Source organism: Columba livia, chromosome 1, assembly GCF_036013475.1.
Source record: "Columba livia isolate bColLiv1 breed racing homer chromosome 1, bColLiv1.pat.W.v2, whole genome shotgun sequence".
In the NCBI taxonomy this organism is placed as follows: domain Eukaryota; kingdom Metazoa; phylum Chordata; class Aves; order Columbiformes; family Columbidae; genus Columba; species Columba livia.
Window position 1 is genome coordinate 191,090,899 of NC_088602.1, and position 22,326 is coordinate 191,113,224.

General features: G+C 37.6%; 1 long non-coding RNA gene across 3 annotated transcripts in view; it reads left to right on the plus strand.

The window, feature by feature from the left end:
* The window catches only part of LOC110364684 (uncharacterized), a 124,461-nt gene extending 103,290 nt beyond the window's left edge, over window positions 1-21,171 (plus strand). For 2 of the 3 annotated variants that reach the window (XR_010469593.1, XR_010469595.1), the window contains exon 5: window positions 16,422-21,171. This is a non-coding gene — a long non-coding RNA (uncharacterized LOC110364684). Of the gene's footprint in view, window positions 1-6,358; window positions 8,255-16,421 lie in introns of those variants that run through there. The other variant, XR_010469594.1, reaches the window with a different exon arrangement.
* Window positions 21,172-22,326: the final 1,155 nt, after the last annotated feature.

Genomic DNA, 22,326 nt, shown 5'->3' on the forward strand with positions numbered 1-22,326 from the left:
GGATTTTGAGCTTGATTTTGTCACTATTTAGCCATATGTGTGCATGTTTAAAATGCAAATGCAATTGCACGCCCAATTTGTACATGTACGCAATTACCTTAACAGGTATACAGACAGGATAATTATATATGCAAATGTGCATAATTCACTGTGTCTGTGTATACAGTTATCTGATTTTTCATGTAACTCCAGTAATTGTGCATGCATATACTTCTACATCTAAATTACCTGAAAAATTTAGCCTTATATATTTTTTGTGACTTCCCTTAATTTTATCTAATTAAAACAAACATTATGTAAAACATTGAATATGTGATAAAAATATCATACATTGTTAAATCTTGATTCTTCCCATATGACTATATTTTTCACATTCCAGATATAATACCCACCTTGAGATCATTGTTAAAATGTTAGGTATAAACAATGGCAGGCTTTGCTTGTTCTTTAAACTGGATAGCAATCTATTGTCCTGGGCAGATGTTCTCTAAGGCACACCTGTGCAATATTTAGGCTCCTAAACATAATCTTTGAACACAATGTGAGATTTCTAAACCTTTCTTCCCTACCAAAGAGACTGCAATTACAATTTTTGTTAGTGTCTTTCTCAGTCATTTTAGTTTCAGCTGAATTTATGTGTGAGGAATAAAGCAAAACAATTTTCAATTAATTTGTGATTGTACAGCAAGTTAGGTGGAAGCTTTCCCCCGTGTTCCCCATGTGCATCTTGTTATGATAGTAACACTTTTATTTCATTAGACAAGACAATTGAAATCATATCCATAAGGCTTTTTTCTGCTTTGCATATTTGCACAGCCACCAAATGCCTTCTCAGCATAACATCTTTGGCTAAGGTGACTATTTTTTTTTCCAGGTGCTTTTCTCCTGTTAACTAAATCTGGGATACACATTAAACATTGTAAACTCATCCCAGTATAGACTGGTTCAAGTGTATTATTCTGTAAAACTTTATGTGTGTTTTAGATTGTTCAGAAAGTGGGGATAAAGGATTACTAGGTATTTTACTAAATAGTTAATCCATTGTTTTACAGTCAAGCTGTAGATTGCTTAGAATAATTTCTAGGCCATTATTCACAGAGGAATCATACATTGAAAATTTACATGTTTTAATTTCTTTTTAAAAAGAAAATTCTCAATATTGGGTGTGAGAAATGAGTTAATAAACAAGTATTGATGCATTTATTTTAAATTCTTACCATGCCCTCTCCTTATTTTAATAATAGTGATAATATAATGCACTGGGCATAAATAGAAATAACCTTCTAGAAAATGGCTTTTTTATGATGCCTCAGAACATCCTTAGTGTGGGAAGAAGTATGCAGAAAACTAGTGCTAAAAATAGAGAAAACAAAACTGCATTTGATTCCCTTGGTATATTACCATATGGGAGAATGTGATTAATAGTTCTTTTCAGAGTCTAATTTCATCTATCAGGCAGAAGATAAAAATCTACTAGCAGGCAGATACTGATGAAAATATATTGGTGGACTGTGGCTATGCATTTTTGTTGGTAAATACTTTTCTGTTTGTTCATTCCACTCAACGCTGGAAGGGCTGTACATGAATTCCAGGCATTCCATATCCTAGATGAGGTCCATGAAGTATTCAAGTCATATTAAAGCAGCTATTGCTAAACCTTTATTGTCCTGTTTAAAGTCACAAATTAAGACCAGTAAGAAAGTTGTCCAAAACATTTCTGAAATTATTAGCATTCCTTTCTTGCATAAAAGTTTACACAGAAATAGGAATCATATTATCACATCGATTAAACATTTGAGCTTCTCAACAGATTTGTGTTAGATGAAAATTAAGAAGAAACATGAAATTTTTTGTGCTTACATAATTTAACTGCTAAAAAGTCTTTAGCTACATCTACTCTAGCCACTGGTCAGTGGAAATTTCATTACAGTTTTCTTCCAGATTCATATTCAGTTCAAAAGTTTTAAATTGGTTGCTATTCAGCTCACATCCTTGTTTTCTGTATGTGAAGTTTTATGCTCATTTGGCAAAAACAAGCATGTGCATGAAACCTTGACTAATTTAATGTGTAAAGGTGCAAATGTGAAGGAAAACAAACTCAGCATCTGCACGTACTGCTATAATGTTATGTAAGCAATTAGGAGATCTAATTTATATTGGCACCTAAGCCTGGTTTGAAATATCTCCTAGGAAAGCACATGTTAGATTTCAGCATGTACGTGCAACTGGGAATTTGAAAGACTATGTAATTTTGCATATCCACAGAATAAAGGTGGGCCTGGCTGACAAACTAGCTCATTAATTATCAGTATTTATCTAAATATCTGCAAAAAAAAGAATTAAAAGAACTCAAGCTTGAATGGAGAGTACAAATGGCTTTAATCCAAGCTACTTTCCAAGTATAAGCTTTTTACTTTGCAAATATATTTTCCTATTTTTATTTTTGTCACTAACCCTCCAGAATTTAAAAATTAGCTGCTATTTCAGAAAGTATGCAATCTGTGCAGTCTGCTTTCAAGTATTTTGAATATTCCAAATGTCCATTAAAATGACTGAAGTTTCAAGAAAAGAAATTTGTTGCAAGTTTATCAGAGCCAAATGGAAAACATAAAAGAAATGAAATAACATCCTTGGTTGTTCTTCAGCTCAAGAGTTGATGCCTCTGTGAAAGATAAGTGTTAGGTAGAACAGGAACTTTTGAAAACTGTAGAAGATTTAATTCGAAGATGTATGTTATACAAGACCTGTAATGGTCCCTTTTGGCTTTGAAAATATGAATCCATGAGCATGAATCTCTGAAACATAAAAATAAATATTCTCAAGCTTTTTTCAAAGCAAAATATTTTGTCAGTTTTGCACAATGTCAGCTACAGCATTTTTCTATAATATAATTCTCAATGAGATACCACTTCATTTGTGGAAAGAAGTTACCATTTTAGCTGGTTAATGAAGCATTGTGTTTAGAAGTGCTTCTTTTTGAGTAAGGTGCCAATCTGTTTTGCTTAAAGGGTTATAAAAACATTTATCCAGTGTGTGAATTCATGCTTCCAGGTAATTTCAAAATCTATTTTCCTCATCACTAGCAAGGAGAAAAAGGAGTGAAGGGAGGGCCTTGGTGACATTGCAGACACTCTGTGGTATGCTTATTTGAAGTGTGAATGGACCTTGGCACGTCCTCGCCATTCTCATGTATCTCATTTGCCTTTTTGACAGTATGAGGCAGGAAAGATTGCCAGAAATCTTTTCTGTCAATGCACATTACCCAGGCAGCCTGAATTAATACTGTAACTCTGTGGAGAGGTGTGTAACTGGATTTTGGAAAGAGCTCAGGCTTAGACTACAGCAGGGAATAGACAGTACACCTAAAAACTGGCTATTTCTAGTTGGGACATAGGTATAATAACAATATATAAATTCAAGATATATGCAGTCTCTAATTAAATGCCATAAGGGTTAGGAAGTCTAGGAATCCAGAAGGAGGATTTTACTGTAGTGCCTGCCCAAAGTTTATCATACTTCATGCTGACATTTTTATTTCTAGACATCTGTTCCTCTAGTTGAGCCCTCTTGAGCAAGGTCTTTCCCTGGCTGGTGTATTCTGCATTAGGAGGAGTCAGTCATCTTCTTTTGTGCTCCTGAATCCCATTTGAAATTTTATATTTCTCTCTGCAGTGACACAGTTTCATATAGAGTGGTGGGTGGCATCAAACCTTGCAGTTCAAGAGACAAACAGTGCCACCTCCACCAGCTCCTTTTTGGACAGCTGTCAGAGAGTGGAGATCTGGCCATCCTTGCCTGACAAAAGTTTTGGACGTGTATGTTCACAAACAGCGGTCAGACAGAAAGCCCAGTCTTGCATGTATGCAGAAGTTCAGGGGAAAGGCAGAACTTGTTGTTCAAAGTCTTTAATACTTCTTACTGACCATATTAGTCCCCTGCTCTGCTCTTTGTGCTGGCTGTCATAGTCTTGTTTCTAACTCATGTCCCAGCCTAGCCTTCACGGTGTGTGTTGTACAACCTCTGTGGGGTGAATTCCAGGACAAACTCAAATCCAGCCATGACAATACCCCAGGCCTTGAGTCACTTTGTGTTCCAAAGCCTTTCTGAGGCTCATTTGAGCAGTTTTACTGGTATTCCAATGTGTTAAATGCCTCAGCTTGCAATACAGTTGTTTTAAAATACACATTTGGGTATTTGTAGCCTTTTAGTATACCATACTTAAATTATCAAATATGACAGATAGAGTATTTTCTAGAACCATTGTCTTTTTAGGAAAATCTTAATCATTAGAAAAAGATATTAATATTGCAGGGAGACAGAGCAGAGATAAAGAAATGTGTGCAAAGTCTCCCCACAAAAGCAGTAAGAGTCTGTTCAAGAAAACTACATGAAAAAATCATGGCAATGTTCAAAACTATAGAGTTTTATTAAAGACTCAAGGAGGTCATAATTTCATCACTGTTAAGAATAGTATGTGGAGGTCTTCTAATTCAGAGAAAATAATGAAATGACAAGCCTGAAAAGGGACCAGTGCCTTTCATTTGTCTACCAACAGTCTCTGATCTCCAGTATAGGAGGCTGAAGATGTTTCTTAGTGAGAAATTATTTAAGATCTGTAGCTTGTGGAGAACAGCACTGAAAACAATGTTAAGAATAACAGTTCAGTTACCACTGGATTTCCTTGTGCTTGGTTGATGGCATGTAAAAGCCCTCAGGAGTCGAAAGCAGGCATTTTTACAATTTAAAGCAAAAAGGCAACACTGGAGCATGTATTTTACCTAGATATGACAGATGAAGATATGCTATCCAGCAGAGCAATGCTCTTGGCTGAATCAGGGGTGTTGCTGAATCGTATCTTGTCTTTTGAGTCAAACTTATCATCCAGAGACATCAACAGTTACAGAATGCGTCTTTTCCCTTGGTAGTTTCCTTCATTGACTTATCATTGCTAATAGTAGAAGACTGCTCCTGATTCCTTATTTGAATTTGTCTAGATGCAGTTTTTTGTTACTGGATTAGACACTCTTCAGTATATTTCTCCACAAGATGGTCAAATCCCCTTTTAGTTGACTCTTTTATAAAGTACAGAAATGGACTTGTTACAGTCTCTCATGGTGAGGCATTTCCTTCCATCTTTTAACATCTTTATGACTTGTTTCCCAGATGATTTGTAAATGTAATTTTAAAAATAATAGCAATAAGAAAATGTCATGCCACATTTCAGTTCTAGCCTCAGCTGACTATGCAGTCTTATAAATATGACTTTTTGTGTCACGACAGAAGAATGTTATGCAAATCACTGAGAACACGTCAGGTTTCTCATCCAGCATTACCCAGCTGAATCTCAGCTTTCCAGGATATAGTCCTTCATTCTCTAACTATAGTCTGCCTCTTTCTAGATTTTTTACTTTGCATTTAGTGGCATTTAAATGCACTCTGTGAATCTACCAGGCAATACAGGAACATTTTATGTGATTGGCTTGGTCTACTAATTATCTGTGTTCTTTCTGAATGACTTCTACAATATGTTAGAATCAATATTGTGTTTAATTCTTGATCAATGACGGAAGTGCTGAATAACATAGGGTACTGATCATCATTAAACTGGGATCCCATACTGAGATCTACACATAGCCAGTTCATAATCTGTTCAAAGTACATCTTGCTGCTATCATATAGATCTCTTAAAAACAAACAAACAAAAAAAAAAACAAAAACAAAATCAAGAAAAAAAAACAGAAGCATTAGCACTGCAAAGTCCAACTTCAATGCTTCTGACAGCTTATGGTATGCAATTCAGAGGCAGATGGAAATACAAAACTGAATGAAAAAGATCTTTATCAGGCTCTCTACCTCAAAATGAACAGCTGAGAAATTGTGCTGGCTTGACAAGACATACTTTCCAAATACCCATTCTGGCTGGCCTTAAGTAAATCCTTATCTTTCAGGTTTACTTTAGCTAATTCCCAGACCAGTTTTTCCATTACTCCTTTAGGATATGATAAAGTACCTTAAATTAGGATTAAATCCCTGTTCAGTTTCTGAAATGCATGGTACACTTTTTGATCCCCATCAGTCACAAAGAAACATAGGATGACTGACAATTTCAGTCATCCACTGCTGATTTGAAATAGTTTTTAAAAAAAAACACTTGAAAAAAATTGATAGGATTTGTATTGTATGTTTTATTTTCCTTGTAAGAAACTATCCTAGTGCATTTCATTTAACTTTTTAAAATTAGTGTTGTTTGGTTTGTGTGTGTTTTGTTTTTGTTTGGTTGTTGGTTTGTTGTTGTTGTTGTGTCTTTTGTTTATTTGTTTATTTGTTTTTTGTTTGTTTGTTTTTTGTTTTTTTCCAGATCATCACAAAATTTTTGCTATGGGCAGTGCAAATCCAATTCCCATTGACTACAAGGGCAAAAAATCTAGTATTGTTGGAGATAAAGAATCATTAATGTGGTACTGTATTGGTTTCATATGGGAAAACACTATGTGTTGCTCTCCTCAAGATGTAGCTTCACTATATATCAGTTTCAGTGACAATGACAGTTTAAAGCATTCTTGACCCCTTTATCCCCCAAGCTGTGCCAACACAAGCTTTCATGAGGCTGCACTCTTGGCTGAAACAATGAACCAACGATGGTGAAAAATACCACACATTAAAAAAAGAAATCCCAACCCTAATTTTCAAGCCAGAGAAGTTCAGTGATCTTGGTGACAGCGTGGCCTCACAAAGACTTGTGTCAGCTCAGCTGTGCCTGGAGGTGGTACAAGGGCATGTGAGCAGCTGGGACAGGGATGTGCACCAGGAACTTCTTGAGCTTCTGATCTGGGTACTGCAAAATTTGTAATATTAAAGCAATGTAAGCTTTAGTGAAAGTCAGTTACTGAGCAGTAACATGGCCAATGCCATCTACACACATTTCAGAGCAGGGTTTGCCTCAATTTCTGGGTGGGGAATTTGTGTTTAAATTGCTATCACAGCTGAGCTGTCGTGCCTGGGTGCAAAATGCAGAGTTTTGCATTCAGCTGTGACACAAAAAAGAAGTAGCACAAGTCTTTACATTTGTCTAGGTTATTTAAATCATTCAGGTCATATAAAGCATTCAGGCAACATTCTCAGCCGTTCTTTTAGGTCAGCAGTGTCACGCAGTGTAAATTCTAAGTGCAACGTGAATTTGGCAACATTGAATAAATGTAGCTTAAACTGTACGTATAAAGAACTCAAGGTCTGACTGCATATCTTCCTAAATTTCTATATAGCTGTAAAAGCAAGTCTTTAGTTTAACTGAAGTAGTTATTTGTGTTAATCTAAAAACTACCTGAAAACATTCAGTATATAGACCAGTATACATGTATCATATAGTTCATTTTTGTCCACTTTCTGTCTATTTTTTCTAGTTGTAAGAAGATGGTATAGGTTTCAAAATGGAAAATCCCAGGATCAGAATGCATGTTGGATCATATCCAAGCTTTCCATCCCTATTTCAAAGCATCAACGTTTTATTTCATGTATTTTTCAATTAGGCAGTTTTCCAAATGTTTTTTTCGGATTACGACAATATAAAATCTTTGTCCAAAAGATGCTGTACTCATACCACCTGATCAGATTGCCTGCTAATGCATATTTAACATGTATGTCTGGAAAGACAGGTTTTATTACCTCCTGTCATCTAAGCAAAGATAAAGGATTCATCTAGTGGGTGGCTAAATCTAAAAAGCCACATTGTAGCCACCAGTTTACAATACTCCAACTGCCCACTGAACTGTTATGTCAGATATTTTTTCTTTTCACTTGCCCAAAACACTTATGTATGAATTAGCATAAATATACATTTTCCTTTATTTTGCCAGAGTGATGTTAACCACAGTGTCAGAATGATTTATTGTAACTGTTCTTCTACTTCTCTATCTTGATTTTTATATATTATTATTATGTTGCCTTTCCATAACAAAATAACTTTGTCTCACATAATGTGAATTCAGCCATTATCCCTCTTTCAATTAAGTTGTAAACATTAAAAACAAAATTGGAAGTTTGAAACAATTTTTAAACTGTGCATATTGCATTTATTTATGTACAAAAGAGAGCCACTTCAGTGACAACTGGCAGAGGCACATGTAGCACCAAGCAAACTGCAGCAATATGTTTTATTTCCTTTCATCATGTGTTTGTTTTTTTCTTCAGTGAGGCAATTTAATGTCCATTTTCTTCCTGATGTTTGCCAACCTGTTTGCATGTGTGAACTGCTATAAATTATGTCTCAGCACGTTGCCATAGCAATTATTTTGTTTTCATGCATATAATAAAAGTATGATGAGATTATAAAACTATCATATAAACACTGAAGGACAAGTGTCCGAGGTGTATGATCAGAAGTAAGTACGCATTCACACTTCCTACAGTTTTTATGCTGTTTATTATACTATTGATCCTAATTTTAACCATGTGTAAGCTTTCTAATAACTTCATTAAAATTCTGTCCATTAAAAGAAACAGAAAGCAGACTGAATTTCATAGTGGGCCCTAATGACACATAATGATTTAATGTCCATTCCCAACCCTCTTCAAACCTCTGACTGAGAGTATGTGACCTGTGTTTTCAGAAGTGCCATATGTAAGTGACTAAATTCTTCAGTATAAGTAGCCCTATAGGGGATGGTCACTGTTTAAAGGTCTGACACTGTGATGACTTATGTATCTAACAGCTCTGTTGACTTCAGGGACACTTGAAGTCAATAGGAATACTCACAGTGTATAAAGACAAAATGCAAATTCTTGCTCTGTCACAAAGTAGCTTAACATGAAGAAAGGAACGTACTTAAAATAGAAAACCCAAACACTAAAATGCTAGTGTCCTGGAAAACAGAGTGTCTGAAACCAGAAAGTATTCACTCAGTGCAGCTGATCGTTATTTTAGTATTCATGTGAAATATATGAACACATTTATTTTTGTACTTCGAGTATTTTCCAGCTAGATGTTTGTAGGAAGATTATTATATTCTTCCTAGCCAAAGTGAGACACTGGAGTAGTTTGTGCTATTGATCCAGGAAAGGTTGACACCCACCTAAAGAAACACAGTGCTGTGCGGTGTCACTGCACCTGAACTGAAGTAACTTGGGCATCATTATATTTTGAGACAACAGGACAGACAAAACCAGAGCAACACTACTGCAAAATCTGAATGTGGAGACACTATGCTTGCTCAAGGAGGGTGATAACAGTGAAGCTTTATCCAGCAGTTTTCTGGCCACTTCAGCATGAACTTTGTCTTCCTGGTGGTGCTGTGGAACTGGAAAACAGATTTGAAGGTTTTGCCATTCCCACAATGATAATCACACTCTTGGACTTTAACATCAAAAGAGATCATCTCATCATCCAGTCATGCTGCCTGTACAGGACCGTAGTATTTCCTCTGGATCTGACTTCAAGAATAGTAGCTACGGATTATCTAGCAAACACCTTTTAGAATTGCAGGCAATCTTGATTTTTAAACTTCTGGTAAAGTGCACCACATGTACTGATAATTTTTTCATATAAAATATTTGTATCTTCTTTCTATTGAGTGCATCTTACTTAAGATTCCCTCTACTGGATCTTGCAATATCCGTTGCTTTTCAGTCCTCTGAACAGTGACCTTCACTGGGGATAGAGGCTTCTGCTGCACCTCCACACCAGCTTTTATAACTCACCTTTTCTGGTTTCCATTTTTTTATTCCAGTTGGTCTGCCTCAAAATCTCATTTTTGTAAAACTCCCCCTTTCCAAGGGGCAACTATTGAAATATGGATCAAGATTTTAGTCTGCTCAAGTCATGGTCAGTGTTGCTCACTACACCGTATGCTTCAGTTTTTCAAGCAGCTCTTGGCTATTGTGGTGAGTTTCATGTAGAAGTAACAATAACCCTTGTAGAAATTTCAGGAATAGTCAAGGCAGCCATGTTTCAGGTACCAAATCTGCTGAATCTCTCTGACAACAGAGTTCCTTAAAATAGTGTGTATGTGTATTTTTTTTTTCCTTTTTACATAGACTTCATATTAGTGTGTACAGTCATGATCATCCTATTTTCTTATGTAAATGGACAGGTGAAAAGAAGCACTAAATATGAGCCCATTTAGTGTTTTACCCATTTGAACATGACCTGTAAGCACTGCTTATGAGTTGCTAGTGACAAGTAATACATCTTCATTTTCCTTCCTCCTTTTGCTATCTGATCCCTTCTAAATAGCTGGAGCAGAGGTTTCTAACTTTTTAATCATGCAAAGCTTCCCAGTGGGATTAAGTAGTATTATGTGAATTTACAGCAATGAGTGAGCAATTCTGCTTTCCCTTCTGTTTATTGTATTGGTGGATAGACAGCTAGACCAGTTGGGGGATTGTGTTTGTTTGCTTGTGTGTTGTTGAGGTTCCTCTCAATGAACCTAAAATTTGGGTAAAATGGTAAGGTTAAGAAGATGAATGGCAGCGAAGTGGGGGCCTGACTGATAGCAATGAGGGCACAGCAACTAATGTGCTGTGTGCTGGAGTCTCTCACCTTCCAGGAAGTCTGGATACATGCCAAAGCTGCTAGACTTGCAACATCTTCCTGAAGTTGTCACTGATACCAATAACACAAGCCAGCAAACACCCAATAGCACCTCTTCCAAGCAGTTCTTTGCTTTCTCTTGCAGACACGTCTAAAGCCAGCCATGGGAGGGATTAATATACAATATTTGGGTCAATGCATTGAAATGTGACAGCTGTGAAACTGAGAAATATGAAAAACAAGAGAAAAGGGATGAACAGCAACATAGATGCCTGATTATCTCCAGGCAGTTTGGTGGTCATGTTCAGGACAAATTTCAGGAATCTTTACACAGCAGTAAAAGCCTTGAGGGAATACTTCTCAAAGGATGGTTTAATAACAGTGGGATATTGTACAGCAGGAGAACTCTCTGAATATACGAATCTTGCTGAAAAATACCTCATTGTGGACTGGAAAAGGATGCTTAGGCTTTTTTATTGTCTTTCACTCACAAAGGTGACATGTCTGTGTAAGACGTTTACAGAGTAAAATATATTAAAAATCAGAAAACAGGAAATCAACCTCATTCTGCCGTTACTTTGAAATATTTTAAGCTCAGGAAATAAACCTGTGAGAAAAAAAAAAGTATTCTGATTAAAACCGTTGAGGCTTTGTAGTTTTACCTTTTAACTCTCTAACCTCACCTAGAAGTCGGCATTTGTAAATTTATAAGAGGCAGCTTTTTATACCTGTTTAATGTTAAAATCAAATGGTTTTCAAGACCGTGTAATAGAGTTTTTAACTTACTGATCTCAGATGTTTACAAAGTTATTGAAAGGGTTAAGTAGCATGCTGTCAGTCATGCATACGAAATTTGGAGTGAGAGGAAGCAAGTGGATTTGAGGTTGTTCTCCTTCAGTTCATTCAAGGTTCACTGAACAGGAAAGTGAATTTTTATTATCACTTCCTGTGAAAAGAGCAGTTGACAGGACCCATCAGGGAACTGCCAGAAACCTCAAGAGTTTTGAGTATGAAGCCCAGAGTCCACTGCAAAGTTTCCATGACAACCCACTTATTAAAATAAAAGGAAATTGTGCCTGATATTTACAGCTTTCAGCATCCTGTTGAAAGCCTTGCATCTCAGATTTCCAAAGAATTTACACCTGGGACTTAAGAATGCAGGCTGTCAAGAAATAAAGGGTAGTTGTAACAGTTCGCTGTGAAAATGGAAAGGTTGTTCACAGGTTACATTTCAGCATCCTTTGATTTCTTGAATTATAGTGGATATTTTTTCTGTCTCTTCCTGTCATGTGCTAAAGGCTGAAAGAGACTTGATAGGTTTGAAAGAGTCTTAAGAGAACTTTCAGTGAGGCCAGTTTTAGTGAAGACAGGGACACTCTTCCAAGAAAAGTGGCTTAGTTCTGCAAATAGTCTAAGGAAATTTATTTAGTTATTACTATCTAAATTGTAAAAGATAAATCACAATTGATACTTCCTCAGTCTTGGTGGCAGCCACCTACATTGTGGGAAAGAACCACAGGGATGAAGAGAGACAGTAATAACAGATGTTGTTTACTTAAGGTAGTAGAGTCCCCTTGAGCTCTTTTCTTTTGTATCCCCCACTCTTTACACTGCCCTTTCCCACTCTCTCTCTTTGCAATTATGTTGGCTCCCTCTGTGTGGCTTCTATGCTGAGTTATTTTATTTTTATGTGGAAGGGGAGAATGCTTGTAAAGGAGATAAAATAACTCAGTGGAAAAGAGCAAGGATGCCAGGGTAATGTCAATACCAGAACTTGAATGTTTTGTCTGCCCATGGCCAAGAACAGCTCTTGTTGGCCCTGATTCTTCTGTCGCTGAAATCACACAGGAGGTTGGGCTATATAATTACTGTGGTTTATTTTGGTCTTAAAATGTGTGAACTTCATACTGTTCAGTGAACAAAGCCTCAGGTCACTGTGCTGCATGCCATGGTAATTGGACACATTGCTCTTCATAGATGTCATCACAGAGTTAAAGAAAAACAGAACACTTTACAAAAAATACACAAGCATATGTAAATATGCTTCAAACTACATTATTGACCAGCATATTCATTAATTCTGCATTATAATGAGTCTTCACCATCCCTGATTTTACAAGTATCTCTGTGTCAGTGCACAGGCAGGCTGCTCACCCAAACAGTTATCAAATTGCACTGCGTGAATAATGTCTTAGATGAACAAAATCATCAGTAGAGGCACGTGTGTCAGCTACCCAGGAAGATGTTTATGAATGTGATTATGTCAGAATTAGTCTATTTATAGGTTTTGATTTGGTAAATTGCCTGCGAGGTCAGACAGACTCCTCTTTTCCCCAATTGCAGTACTTGGGCTCTGACTTCCTTTAGGACTGATCCAGTACAGCAGCTTTTGTTGCTTCCTTTTTGCATCTGGTTACATGTATTAAGACAGAGGTCAGCCAGCAATCTCTGTTCCCACCTCTGAGATGTCATCACTTATATACCCTCAGGGAGAGGGACACCTTTTACTCTCTCCCTAATTTATCAAATTTAGTAACTCCCACATGCAATCCTTGAAGGAAACTTGTAGTTTCTCACTTCCACATCTATAGCTTGCAGTCTTCCCTTGCTGATTTAATTCATGCTATAAGTGACTGATTTTATTCTTGTGGCTTTCATATTAGTGTTGTTTCCTTTGCACACTGTCACAACCCCTCTGCCCCCCATCTTCTCAGAAACCCTGCCTCTGGTGCTTTGGTCATCGGGTTGGTTAAACTTATGTAAAATCATCACAAGTTGTTGTAGTTTAGTTGGAGCAGTGTGTTACGTACTGGAGGAGGGTAGAAGTCTTTCTAGTCTCAGGATGGCCTTTTTCTCACCTGCATACTGGCAATGGCAAGATTCAGGTTCAGGCAGAGCCCCCAGTAATAAGCTCATGGACTCTTCAGCATTCCGTGTCAGAATGAGCTCCAGCACTGTTCTCTAGAAAGCTCCATAGTTTAAGCTTCTTACCTTTCTGTGGGAGGAGGCTGAGCAGGATCAGTGCTCTCCTCCTGTTTTCAGTGAGCACTCCATCACCTTCAGAATAGTTCCTGGAGCTTGCACAGGGCTCCCTGCCTTTATTTCCTCTGAAGAGAAGTGCATTAGAGGTACCTCTAGGGTTCAGATCAGTGACTCTATGTCCTTTCAGTTTCAATTCTTAGGCAAGTTTTTTCTTGTCCTTGGCAAATGGCAACTCTTTTGTCTACCACCTTATCTGTGTCCTGCAATCCAGGCTGATTGGAAACAGTGAAAAATGTATAAATCTTATTGTCTAAAGACATTGCCTTCATTTCCTTCTCTTGCCTAAAACTTGCTTCTACATTTTAAGCCCTTATTTCACCTCTAAGTTCTTTGTTTTTTACTCTGGCAATTTTATTCACTTTCTGTATACGTATCATGTTGGTCAAATTAATTATCTTGATTTGTCCAACTTCTTACTGCTAGGCCACAAACCCTACCCACTCTATCAACCAGACAGATCTACCTCACATGTCACTCTCACTTCTAGAGATACAAGTGTTACCCTTTGGTTCCTCCGACAGGAAATATGAGGCAAGAATACACTAAAAACTGTTGTGACTGAGAAAATATTCAGTCAGTTAATAAAATTAAATTGCAATCCCAAAGTGTCCCACAAATCAGATACTATGAATCAGCAAGTAACCTTTTATCCGAGCAGAAATTCTTGGCAATATTAATTTTGGTTGGTTGGTTCATTTGTTTGGTTTGGTTTGGTTTTGGTTTTGGTTTGTTTTCTTTTTTATTTGTATAAAAAATGCAGCATCAGTCATAAGAAGTCATAAGTCTTTCAGTCATAAGAAGTGCATCCTAGAGATATGCTGGAAAAGAGTAGGAACTGAGCTTGGAAAGACTTAAAAAAGTGATGAAAGGTTGAGTAGGTTGAGCTAGTGGCCACCTGGAGAGCAGGAGAATCTTAATAATGAGAATCCTTTTTATGATTATTATTTTATTGAGATTCAGAAGGAGATTTAGAAGACAGTAACTGAAATATTTGGTAGGCTGTTTCAAACATTCAAATGGTGTTGAAAAATGGTGTGAACTTCATGAGGTTCAACGAGGCCAACTACAAGGTCCTGCTCCTGGGTTGGGACAATCCCTGGTATCAATACAGGGTGAGGGATGAAGGGGTTAAGAGCAGCCCTGCAGAAAAGAACTTGGAACTACTGGTGGATGAAGATCAGGATGTGGGCCAGCAATGTGCACTTGCAGCCCAGAAAGCCAACAGTGTCTTGGGCTGCATCAAAAGAATCATGACCAGCAGGTTGAGGGAGGTGATTCCGCCCCTCTACTGTGCTCTGGTGAGACCCCACCAGAAGTAGTGCATCCAGCTCTGGACCACCCCAGTGCAGGAAAGACATGGACCTGTTGGAGGGGGTCCAGAGGAGTCCACCAAGATGATCAGAGAGATGGAACAGCTCACCTATGAGGACAGGATGAGTTGGGGTTGTTCAGCCTGGAGAAGAGGAGGCTCTGGGGAGACCTTATTGTGGCCTTTCAGTACTTAAAGTACTTGTAAGAAAGATGGGGTCAGACTTTTCAGCAGGGCCTGTAGTGATAGGACAAGGGGTAATGGTTTCACACTGAAAGAGGGGAGATTCAAGCTAGATAGGAGGAAGAAATTTTTTACAATGAGGGTGATGAAACACTGGCACAGATTGCCCAGATAAGTGGTGGATGTCCCATCCCTATAAACATTCAAGGCCAGGCTGGACAGGGCTCTGAGCAACCTGATCTTGTTGAAGATGTCCCTGCTCATTGCAAGGGAGTTGGACTAGATGATTTCTGAAGGTCCCTTCTAACTCAAACTATTCTACAATTCTATTCTAGGATTTTATGAAAATACAGAAATAGTGACAGTGTCTGTTTAAATGTTCTTTAAATGCTTTTCAATACAGCAGTCACTGACTGAGTTGAGGGGAGAATAAAACACGCATGAGAATTGGTCATTATTTAGTGAGAGAAAGAACCTTGGCACATGAAGCCTTTTAATACAGTTCAGGCTTTTTAAAAATTACTATTGTCAGGTGAAACCGCTAGACATCCCTTGGAAAATATTTTTGCGAATAACATCCAGCAGACCTACAGCTAAAATACCAATATTTTCTTTTTTGAGTGATTCCATTGTCCTAACAGTGTACCTCAGTGTAGACTGAGTTTCTGTTTTCCCAGCATCATACATCAGTCTTGTGGAAGCATTTCATGCACTGGAAAAAAACATGAGAAAGCTTTTAAAAATGATAACATAGTGAAGGGTTTTACTGGCAGTACCATTAGGAGTATTACAGACGTTATTGTCTCCCTGATATCTCCTTACTGATCGCCATGTACTCTTAACTAACATCACCCACTCCACAGTTCTGCGAGAAAATTTAGAAATGCATGCAGAGGGGTTTAACAGGTGTCTTATGGACCTGAAAGATTAAGGGTTTACAAAGAGATACATAAATTCTATTCCAGGCACTCTCATGGTGCTTGGAAAAGGTCAATAGATATTGCAAATACCAATTAATTTGTGGCAATGGACCTCTCATACTGGTTGGTAGCAGACTTACAGGCTGAATGTTGTGGGTGTCTGCAAGATCAGGTGCCCTTTTGACAGACACTTGTGGAAGATTCTTTGTTTTGTCAACCAGTATAGTTGTCTGACTCCTCTGGGATTTGAGCTTTTTTTCTACCACAAGCATCATGTGCCAACACCAGACAGCCAACAGCTTCTCAGTAGTCTCTTCACATACTAAAGACACCCAAATCTCAGAGAGCAAACACAGGCCCTACAGTTCTTGCTCTTGCCTCTGTGGATAGTAGTTTCTAACAGAAACCATGTGTTCTTCATATTCTTCTCTTGCTTCTCCAGCAGAAAGCCGTTCATGGAAGTCCGTAAAGTAATTGGAGCTTGGGATCTGGAATTTTTGGACCACAGAGTGAATAATGAAAACTTATGGGTGATGAAGATCAGATGGGTCTCACTGTGGCTGACAGAAGATGGCACACACTTCATGAACAGAAATCCATCCATACTGTCTTCAGTTCTCTTCTAGCTTGTGGCAGATGGGTGTCAGCATATTTTCTTAGGTTTTTATTTTATAGAGTGGTAAGTAGATTGGAAGCTGGATACTAAATTCCAATACATTACTCGAGAAATTCCATCATTAATATTTTGTATTAAAAATACTAAAGCTACCAATATTGTCTTAAGTTTCTCTGTGTTTTAAATGAACCCATAGAGATCTGAGCTTTGTTTACTATTCTCCTTTTCTTTTTTTTCTTTCTCTGTCTATTTAATTTTTTATTGCTCTTTGTGCATGAACTTAAGGTCTAACTAAACATTTATTCACAGATAGGGACTTGTGCATGTCATTTTTAACACATATCATTGTGCAGGCACTGTGAAGAAAAGTAGTCCCACTCCTTACATTATTTATGGCTTTGGCATGCAGAAAGGTGAGACACATTAAATGGTTCAACAACTGTCTTCTATTTAATTGTATCATCAAGAAGAGTCTGTTCTTTCCCATACTTTCCATTCCCTGGTTCTCTGGCTTCCTTCTGGCTTTCTTTGATCTGTAAAGACACATTCCTGTCTTACTGAAATAATTGTATCTTCAGCAGGGATAGTAGGTGATTTGAATCAGATGAAAAAAAAACAACAAACAAACTTGATCTGTACACAATCCTAAAGCTCAAGCTGAACCAGAGTGCAATAGCTCCAACTGACACCAGTGGCTCTTTGACATTCAAGATCAATGCAGTGAAGAAGTTATTACATACCTAAATTACATGGATGTCATTGTTACTTAAGCACATTTGAAAGTATAAGCATACACAAAGCAGTTTATTAAATTTCCTGCAGATCTGGGACCTAAGAGTAAAATCAGCCATGAAAATGTACTGTGGATGAATTACAGTTCTCATGGCTTGGGGTTAGGGCAGCAGACACAGTGAAAGCACTAAAAATCTCTCCTGGTACTTTTGTTACTAGGGCCACAATCCTTAAAAAAACATACAGGAACAAAACAAGGAGGGTTTTCTGTTTGTTTGGGTTTTTTGTGTGTGTGTGTGTGTTTTTTGTTTGTTTGTTTGTGTTTTTGTTTGTTTGTTTTGTTTTGTTTTTGTTCTTTTGTTTTTTTTTTTTTTCCTAATGAAAGAGCAGTGTCTGTCATAGACGTCCTCACAGCAGGACACAAGGAGTAAGCTGACAGTGATTTGGTGGTTCTGGCTCCCCAGCGGCTGATGTATGATTGTCAAAACTGCTCCAAACACCAGATGTGCTGGCAGACACCTGCTTGCTGAACCCCTGGGTGTCTGACCAACTGCCCAACCACCCCAGGGAACATGTCCAAAGTCTGCTAACTCCCAGCTGCACTTAGGCTTGTGGTCCCACCTGTCCTCAGGGCCTGCCCTGCCACACTGCATCTGGCATTGTAGACACACTGGTTCCCAGCAGGAGGACCAGGTCTTCAGGAGCCTAAGGACTAATCTTGGCCAGAAAAGGAGAAGATGGGGTATATATCAAATGTTAAACCTCCAGTTTTGTGATAGACTTCTTGTTTACTTTTCTTAGGCTGGATCTTAATGGCTAGTGAAAGTCATTGTAGTGCCCTGCAATTCAGTAAAGCTCCATTCTGCCTATCCTACTGTATTTAACTGTACATCTTACTTTGTTTCAGAAGAACAGATGTATGTACTGCTAAATATTTTTCTTTCCATCAGCCAAAAGCCAAGGCTTTAGCTAAATAAGCTCATCAGTGTGTAGGATGCTTTTTTTTATGAAAGAGAATGAGTCAGAGTACAGGTAATATAACATAAAAATTGTTTGAATAGAAAAAAGTGTGATTTCATATTGCTTCATTCAACAATTTTTTTTAAGTGTTTGTGTTTATAAAATCTGTTAACCAATCTGACACTCATAGCAATAATTTAACAACAATTACAGTAACGATAATAACTATAATCATTGTAGTATGAAATTAACAGAAGGGAAAAAGGTTGTGCTAACAAGAATCACAGGTATAGACAACCACCAGAGCACATAATTTAAAAAATCACTGAAGAATTTATTGTAACACTATGCTTGGATCAATAACACAAATTGTTTGGTACTCACACAGGTGAAAAGAATGCAAACAGTTAATACCATTGCTTAAAATAATTGATCAGCTAGTTAAAACCAAAAGTGTCAAATAATTTTAAAACCTGAAATGTGCCTTTGTGTCATGGGTCATTTGAACTTGTAATGAGTCACTACAATTGGAAGCAGTTCTTCAGCTGGTTTAAATAAATACAGCTCCATTGAAGTCAATGGCATCATGCCATTTTATGTCTAGGTTTAATTACCTTCAGTATGGATAGTGAAACCTAGAAGACACCATTAAATGGGTGTTTCACTTCATCTTTGCTGGCATCTGCTGTCTAGGTATTGTTTGACTTAGTGATCAGAATCACACAATGTTAAGGATTGGAAAGCACCTTGAAAGATCATCTAGTCCAATCCCCCTGACAGAGAAGGAACACCTAGAAAATTCAGAAAGTCCTCTGAAATCAGGAAAAAAATGAAAAGTGGTTGCAAGACAGCAAAAATAATAGAAGTAGCGTAACTGAGAGAGACAGCACACTTAAGGTGAGAATTTCACAGGCATCTTGTTATATCTACTTACCATAAACAGCAGTGTGATTTCAAGCAACATACAGCTTTTGGGGTGGCCGCAAGAGTAAGAACAGCCAGGTGTCTGAACTCCAGGCTTGGACATGGTGTGACAGAGGTTAGGACTGGATGGACTTTGACAAGTCACTGCGAACCCTGCCACATGGCAGGCCAGTCTGGGGAGATGCTATCTGTCTTTTCTCACCTTTTTTTTTGTGGGTGGGATAGAGTTTGGCAGCACTTGGCCTGAGGATGTAGCTGTGTCTGGGGCTCAGGCAGAAGGGGAAAGCAGCACCTGCCATTTAAACAGCTGTGAAAATTAAACACCTTCTAAGGTTCAGCAGCATCTGAGCAGTGGCCTGTGGGTTTAAAACCTGGGGTTTTTTTCTGAAGTGCTAGCAGGGTGTGTTAAGTCTTTTTGTGAATCTTGTCCCAAAGATCTTTGAAAATCCTACAGAGTGCCTAACTCACTTCAGCAACATCGTATTTAGGTTTAGTTTGCAGATTTGATATCCACGTAATAAAAAATAAATGCCTTAGGGGAAGATCATTTAAGAACCAGTTCAATATGTTCATGTACATTCTTTGTGCAAGAGTGATATTCATCCAAAATAATGAAGTGTTTTATTTTAAAAGAACACACATACTTAAATGTCTTACACAAATTAAGTATTTTCATCTACTGACTGTTACATATCTTTAATATAAGTATTGATAAGGCAAAATTGGGGAAAAAACATTAAACTTAAATAACAAGGGATTCAAGACCAGTGATTAGGACAACTGATTTTTTACAAATTTTCACAATGAATGGTGTTGCAAATTATCATCAGTTATATCAGCTACAAATCAGAACCTATGTGTTTCAGTAATTTCCATGAATTTAGGGTTTCTTAAATTCCTATATAAATATAATCATGTGTCATTCAATCTTGAATAGCTTTGTCAAGAAGAGCTCCTATTAGCCGGGTTCCCCTTCTGCAGGAAATCTGTCACAGTGGGAGGTGAATTAGATCCAATATGAAAGGGTCTTCCTTCTGTTAAAGAAAACATCAAACTCTCATCGTTTTTCTGTGATATGGAAGACAGAAGAGACAGTTAATGGTAATTTTGCATCAGAAGAGACTAACCTACATATGCCTTACCAAGGTAGCAAAATAAAGCTGTAATAGATTCTTTACAGTAATCATGTTAGTTTTGTAAAAATAGCAACAAAAATATCATTAATAGTATCACAACAGAGCCAAAAGCCTTATTCTTTCAAACATCTTGGGTCCAAATGTTTAGCAGAAGAATGTTTCTCTTTTTAACAGCTTTCATAAGCTGATCAACAAAGACTAGAATGGGAAACAAAGGTAAAATGAGTTTTTAATGATTACAAAACAAATCAGTGACACAAGCCAGGAATAAGACAGTCTTCCGGCTCACAGACTTTCTTTTCATGTTATCCCTCATAATAATAGTGTAAAATGAAGAAAATGAACTAGTAGAATGAAAATTAAGATAGTATTTGTAGGATCAGCATTAGCAAATAAGGCTAATATTTGTCTAATATTAGCTACTTATTCGATATGCAAAGAAAATTCTTTTCACCTGTTTAGTGTTAGAATTTTGATTCTGCGTTATTGAAAGTGTTGAAAATAAGGCTATGCTATTTGTAGGATTCTAAACTCTGGTGTCCGTATCTTACTGTTTTATTAGCAGAATGTACTGGTAAATGAAGGAGAAAATAAACAGCAGCAACAAAAGAATAAGTATATTGTAGATATAGGGAGAAGCAAATTGTTCTATAAACACTCAACCTAAAGATTTGTGATTTCCTATTGACTTGTATTCTTTGAAGTTTCTGTACTGACATTGAACTATTCCAAATCCCATTATGTTCCTATATTATCTTCTTCCACTCCCCTCCAGGCTCATCTAAAGTTATGCATCAGCTGGTTGGTGGCAAATAAAACATCTGATAAGCAAGTTTCCTTTGCCTTTTCCTTAGTAGGAGCTGTAATTTGGGTTTATTTCCCATACTTGGTTAATAATTTTCACAAAACTTATAGAACTGTGACTGTGAACTTTATCCTTTCTGTTAGACTTAACTAAAATTGCCCAGTCAGTTCAAAAGTCATTGCACACAGCTGGACAGATGTCTTCCCAAAAAAGACCATCAAATCAAGATTATGCCTTTAGGAAAACATGGCAGAAGATAGATTTGACAGATCTTAGTTTATTTTGGCATATTCACAATTTATTTCCTGGTTTGATTTTGCAAATGTGAATCATAAACATGTGGTAATTATTATACTCATGGAAGAGTTTGGTTTCTTCTTATTAATGCACTGGGAGATAAATGTGGTTTTGTTTTTACAAACGAATATCCAGGGTGATTCAAATTCAACTGTTATATTACACAAAACTCTACAGTCTAGTTAACTCATGCTTACTGAAAAAAATATGAAAGAACTAATTAGTTTTATTTTGTAGAGAAAATGGCTTAACTGTATCTTGAGCAGTTGATAGAAACACAGAATCATGAAATGCCCTGAGTTAAAAGGGACCCACAAGGATCATTGAGCCCAACTCCTGTCCCTGCATATGACAACTCCACAGTTCACACCATGTGTCTGAGGGTGTTGTCCAGTCTCTTCTTGAACACTGTCAAGTTTGGGGCTGTGGCACATCCCTGGGGAGCCTGTTCCAGTGCTCCACCACCCTCTGGGAGAAGAAACTTTCCCTAATGTCCAACCTAAACCTCTTCTGACACATCTTGCTGCCATTCCCTGGGGTTCTGTCATTGGTCACCAAAGAGAAGAGATTGGCTCCTACCCTTCCTCCTCCCCTTGTGAGGAAGCTGTAGACCATGATGAGGTCTCCCCTCAGTCTCCTCTAGGCTGAACAAACCAAGTGAATTTAGCCGCTCCTCATACGGATTCCTCTCCAAACCCATCACCATCTTCATAGCCTTCTTCTGGACACTCTCCAGTAGCTTAATATCTTTTTATACTGTGGCATCCAAAACTGCACACAGTGCTCCAGGTGAGGCTGCACCAGTGCAGAGCAGAGCAGGACAATCACCTCCCTCGCCCAGCTGGCAATGCTGTGCTTGATGCACCCCAGGACACGG